Below are 6,090 nucleotides of genomic sequence, written 5' to 3'. Positions count from 1 at the left end.
CACCCTTTCTTCCTGATTCTGTTGTACCTGTATTTCAAAGGGCCAGCCTTGTCACACTCTGTATCACGCTGAATCTCTCTGAGAACTACGTTAAGGGTACACGTGTCTGTGGAATGCTGAGCAACTTGCACGTAAATTTCACGAGCAGGCTGTTCCGTTGGTCGATCAACTAGTACCCGCGTCGTCGTAACCGACGGAGTGTGACGATCATAATGATGTTTTTTAAATAGAACAGCAATAAGTCTACCCAACTTCCCCGGAGATTTATTACACTAGATGAAACCTTTGCATGTATTGGTCACCTTCAAAGTCATAATTCGAGATCATTTAAATAATTGAGTGTGTAATTACTGTTTCTGTTTGTCCGACTATAAACACACATTTCATCAACATAAAATTTTGAGAAATCACAGTCGTATGAATACGGAAGACAGAAGTGTCTTCTTTAATTACTACAACTTTAATGTGGCCCATCTAAAAATAAATTTCCTTGGTTTCATCTTTAGGTTAACGATGGTTAACGATGAGATAAGTTTCTTTATGCGTCGATTATTTGTAGAAATTCAGTCAAACAACGCTTCTAGCAACGATGCGTGAGAAGAAACATCGAATGGAATATTCCAATCGTATGTCACTTCCACAAATTCCTTGTGTGTGACACCACTTCTGACAACACAGTATCTTTGATACAAGCTTGTTCAACATATCCAAAAATACAATTTCTACAGAATTTACAGCCTGCAGTAACAATTTCAGACAAGTTGCACACAGTTTCCTGTCAGATTCTGATAGAAAAGTCAGAAAAGTGAATTAGGTCTATTCTTTGCTATAAGCCTGGTATCTGCAAGTGCCAATCAACACCGTATATTGAATTTGCTTCACTTGGATCTTAGGGATATTGGTTAATAGATGCAAATTTTCAAATAAATTTCGGTGAACATCGTCTTAAACATTATTAAGTCATAGGTATAAAAACAGGACAATTTTCGGTTATTTCATAGGCATTTACTGTGTTCCCATTAAATATATTTGCCTCATTCCAGAGATTGTCAAAGAATCTATATTCACATAAATCCATCTTATACTTCGGAAACATTCTCCAACGAAATGATTTAAATATATTTTTTTCTAATAACACAGAGTCACTATGCATATCACTAAGACTTTACCAATCTCCAGACAAATACGGTCAACACATAAACAAATCCTTCAACATCGCTACCGATTCCGAGAACTACCAACATCACCGACGGTCCCTTTCTCTCTCTCCCTTTCTCCCACTTTGTTTCTTTCTTTCTCTATCTTTCTCTCTTTCTTTCTTCTTTCTCTCTCACATTCGAGATCGACATCCTTAAAACAGAAGAGGTTAAACGTTGCTTCACGGCCAGGAAGTACATTAGCTTGCAACAAGTATTGGTCTTCTATAGAGTTCAGAAGAGATTCACAACAAATTTGGACTCTCATATAAAGAAATATTCTTCTTCATTCAATCGTATTTTGACTTCGCATCGAATATCCTTCTTTTAAGAATTTTCTTATCATTCTGGAGAATCTGCTTGATATCTTTTCAATGGAAATTCCTCTATTAGCGATTTTACTTCGAATTTTGGTGTTTTCAAATGTGAATTTATATCAAGTCATTTTCTTTGATTTCCTTACGAACGTTTATAACTCAGGTTAGTCATGGTTGAGAAAACTCAGGATCAAAAGCGTTGTTTGTGACCATCCAGTATTTTATTACAACCACGATTTTTATGAAGATATATTATAATTTGAGGAAGATTTTGACTGATATTTCAAACAAGTGTTCTTGTCATTTTTGATTCTGTACGGTTACCTGATCAAATAAAATTTATCCAAGCAATTAGAAGTCAGAAACTTCCTCTAGTGATGCTTAAAATCTAAACACAGAAAACAAGCGGGATTACTCGGATAAAATCATTAGCTTGATACGTTTTGACAAAATAGCCAGTTTTGATTGGAACGAATCACCAACGTAGAGCTCGATAGATTTTTTCATTGCTGTTGGTTATATACTCTCTACATTCCAACTGAACAAAATCATGATTATCAGGCAGAATCATCATGCCACTTTCTTCTTTAAGAACATGATTCACTCTGTTTTCCACTTTGAAGATATCAAGGTGCGATCTCAGAGTTGGATGTTATTCCTTGCAGATAGAGCAGCCGCCTAGATGCCTCCTCGTTATTTCGAATTAATATAGTCACGCAAAGTTACTAATATTATTGAAAGCATTTACTGTTACAAGGAAGAGTTCTGAGTTCTGTATTGCTAGGTGCAGAAACAACTGTCACGTCAAAGGGGCCAGTCAAGCTTTTTTTATGTCACACATACTTTCATGGTGACGCACCCACAGAAGTATGTGTGGTCATGTGTCCCATATGCGTCGGATTATATCGCTCACTTTCGTAACGCAGAGTTCCTTAGTTCGGAATGTTCATACGAACATGGTTTCTTATGCTTACTTTACATACAGCAAAGTTATAGTTTGTCATTACAGTCATTTAGTTAATTAATTTAATTAGGAATAAGATTTGCCCCGATGTGTTTTGAAACGCTTCAGTCTAAAGTATCTTTTGACACCATTTTCTATCTTTTATATACACATGGTAAATAAATTCTTAACCCTTGCTTACTGGTGTTTCTGCATAGCTGGCATTACTGGTAGTGGTGGTACTTGTGGGGATGGTGGTGATGCTGTTGTCGTCATTGTTGGTGGTGATGGTTGATATGGTGACGGTGGTGTTGCTGCTACTGTTGGTGGTTGTAGTGTAGTTGTTATCGATACGACGCTAGTAATGACAATTTTGCATGGCGAATTGGCATTCATAAGCAGAAAGAAACTACGATCTTGAATCAAATATTCCTATGAAATTCTATTCTGACTGCTACCTGTTATCGTTATGATATCATTTCCTATCAGATTTTAAACTAAATATTACTTATCGATTTCCGACATAGGCATGTAAGATCAGAGTTGAAGTAGAATATAAACCAGAATGAGATTACTTGACATACATGCTTCTTCTATAGATTATTAATGTCGTAGATGAGGAGAAATGTGGGTCATATATTTGTTATACCAAGAACTTAACCTTTCTCTTCGGCGCTCGCTACAACATCGAGCATTTCGTAACATTTAATCGACCTTTGCATGAAATATAATGTTGTGTTTTTGTTTTTGTTTTTGGTTTTTTATTTGTTTGCCTTTTACGTTTTATTTTTCGATAATATCTATCTTGTATTTAGAAAGCTATAAAACCACATCGAAATGTTGCGAAATGAACCTAAGTTCAATAAATACGTCGTCTTGAGATGCTGGTTTTGTAATTTATATGCTTTATTCATATCTGTTATATTCATAGCTTATCTTTATATTCATAGCTTATCTTTATATTCATACCTGTATCTTTGTAACGTTCCTTCAGATACTCATCGTTACACAATCGCGATACTCTTCTATATAGCAAAAAACATTATAGAATAAGTAACTGAGACTGAATGAAAAGTTTTTAGGAATTAAGAGACGTTAGTATCAAATGCAAGGATTAAGTCTGTGATAATGCAGTAATCTATTTATAAGATTTATAAACTCTAGTTTAAATATATTAAAAGGGAAATAAAAAGACGTGAATAAGGTAAATTACAGATAAGAACTCAAATTAGCGACCAGGTAATATTAAGATGTATGTCCCTTACACCACGCGAAAACTTTGCAAAATTAAGGAAACACCAAGATAATATATTTAAAATGTGACTGAAAACAATGGATTACAAATATAACAAATTTAACCCAAAAATGAAATAAAGAAATGAAATTATTCTATTTCATACGATGTTATTTTCGTCAGAATCTGAGATAACGATTTTAAATGTAAATTAAAAAATGCAAAATATAATCTATCTACATCGTATTTGTCAAAAGGTGCACTGTGGGACAATGGTGCTTGGCACGGAGGCGCCAGGTACATTACAAAAATAATTAAATTCTAATTGAAAATGAGAAAAATAGAAACAGAAAATGAATTAAACTTATGTTTATCATAAACAGGGTTAGACATAAGGAATAAACATCATACTCACGATTCTTATTCGTAAATAATATGTTTCATTTACTGAACAAAGATGTACAAACTTAATATTTTCTGCTAGTTTCAATTTTGAATAAACATATTTATGACTTTTCTAATACATTCTTTTAACTCGATGCACAAAACGTGGTGTAATATTTTTCTATTTTCTCCAACCTCGAGCCACGATTAAGAAGAACATTGGAAGCAGTGATGTAACTAGGCTTCAAGACACTTAGATTGATATCCTGCAGAATAGCATGGTTAATATAATTAGGCTGTGATTTACCTGAAGCAAGAGGCATTCATTACATTGCTAAAGTCACTAAAGCTGTACAATATATATATATATATATATATGTGTGTGTGTGTGTGTGTGTGTGTGTGTGTGTGTGTGTGTGTGTGTGTGTGTGTGTGTGTGTGTGTGTGTGTGTGTGTGTGTGTGTGTGTGTGTGTGTGTGTGTGTGTGTGTGTATTATATAAGAGTACGTTATATAGACACTTATCTTACATGTGCTGACCTCCATCTCTAGGCTACTTAAAAAAACATCTCACCAGGAAGAACGGCTAAATTATGTGTATTACACGCTTTATTCTACAAAATAAGCTTTTGCTGAAGAAATCTTCCTAAATATATTTGAATATTAAATCTATGGAGGAAATCCATGAATCCATACTTTGATGCGATTTTCACTCATTATTTTCATGAATAACTAAAGAAATAAAGAAACCGCAGAAAAGATTAACATTTCCTATGTTCAACATAAACATTACCACCTAAGATTTTCACTTCTTAAATCAGCCATCAGTGTTACAGCAAACATAGTTTTATTGTATTAGGTCGATACCACATATTCGTAGGAGTGTTATTAGTAACTTATTCAACATCAGCACTTTGATGCTATTGACTCTGGACTGATGAAAATTAAAGCCGACTCCGCATGACTCAGAAGATATAGAGAGACACATGATTGAATATAACAATGAATATGGCCCGGCTCTACCAATTCTGCTATCGACGATTCTGAAAGAGAAAACTTGAAACAAGTCTAAACTATGAGTGCGTCACAGTTATGCTGCCTTATCGGAAATCGATTTGTTCGCCAATATACAGAAAGAATTTAAGTTTACAACAGAAATCAACCGGGATATTGGTTGGGCTTGCAACTCAGTGTACGGAGAAGCAAGTTCGTATCTAGCACGAGGAATTGGTCTATATTTCTATTTAAACAAAAGCGTAGAGGCAACTCCCACTCAAAAACAGCCTGAAAGGAATCGACCCCCCAATGATCAAGGGGAGTTAACGAATGCTTACATCGCCTTGATGGTGGATCACTACCTATCAGTCGACTATTTTGGAAGACCGCTACTAAGCTAGATCGAGCGTCTACTAATTAGTCTTTGGTGGAATATTGCAAATTCATTAGCATACCGGACAAAGTGCTTAAAAGCATTTTCTTCGACTTTACGTCCTCAGTTTGACTTTGCCTTTTGAGGTTGATGAATTAAATACCAGTTAATCGTTTAATACCAGTTAATCGATTAATGTTATGAAAATCACTTTTGAGGTACATATAATCGATTAATCTCTCCCGTCACCGCCTCTTGTGCCTATAGAAGAAGAGATTATTAAAAAAAGAATTATTAAATTTTACTTCTCAGAGCTCTCGATCTTACTTGAACCGATTAATTCTCTGAGAGCGGACAGCAAAAAAGGCGAAAAAAAAAATGGATAAATACAACCCCTTTAAGTACGAAATAGAGCTGGGCTATTTCGTACTTAAAGGGGTTGTATTTGTCTTTTTTTTTTCGCCTTCCTTCTTGAATATTCGTGGGTCAAAGGGGCATGCAACATCAGCTATGGGTTATAATAATGAGAATAATAATAATAATAATAATAATAATAATAATAATAATAATAATAATAATAATAATAATTATTATTATTATTATTATTATTATTATTATTATTATTATTATTATTATTATCATTATTAT

General features: G+C 34.1%; 1 protein-coding gene across 1 annotated transcript in view; it reads right to left on the bottom strand.

Annotated features, from left to right (window-relative positions):
* The window catches only part of LOC106884467 (neprilysin-1), a 187,219-nt gene that overhangs the window by 30,215 nt on the left and 150,914 nt on the right, over positions 1-6,090 (bottom strand). The window lies entirely within an intron of this gene.

This window comes from Octopus bimaculoides, chromosome 12 (genome assembly GCF_001194135.2).
Source record: "Octopus bimaculoides isolate UCB-OBI-ISO-001 chromosome 12, ASM119413v2, whole genome shotgun sequence".
In the NCBI taxonomy this organism is placed as follows: domain Eukaryota; kingdom Metazoa; phylum Mollusca; class Cephalopoda; order Octopoda; family Octopodidae; genus Octopus; species Octopus bimaculoides.
Note: the sequence above shows the minus strand (reverse complement) of the source record. Positions and strands in the feature narration are given on the sequence as shown.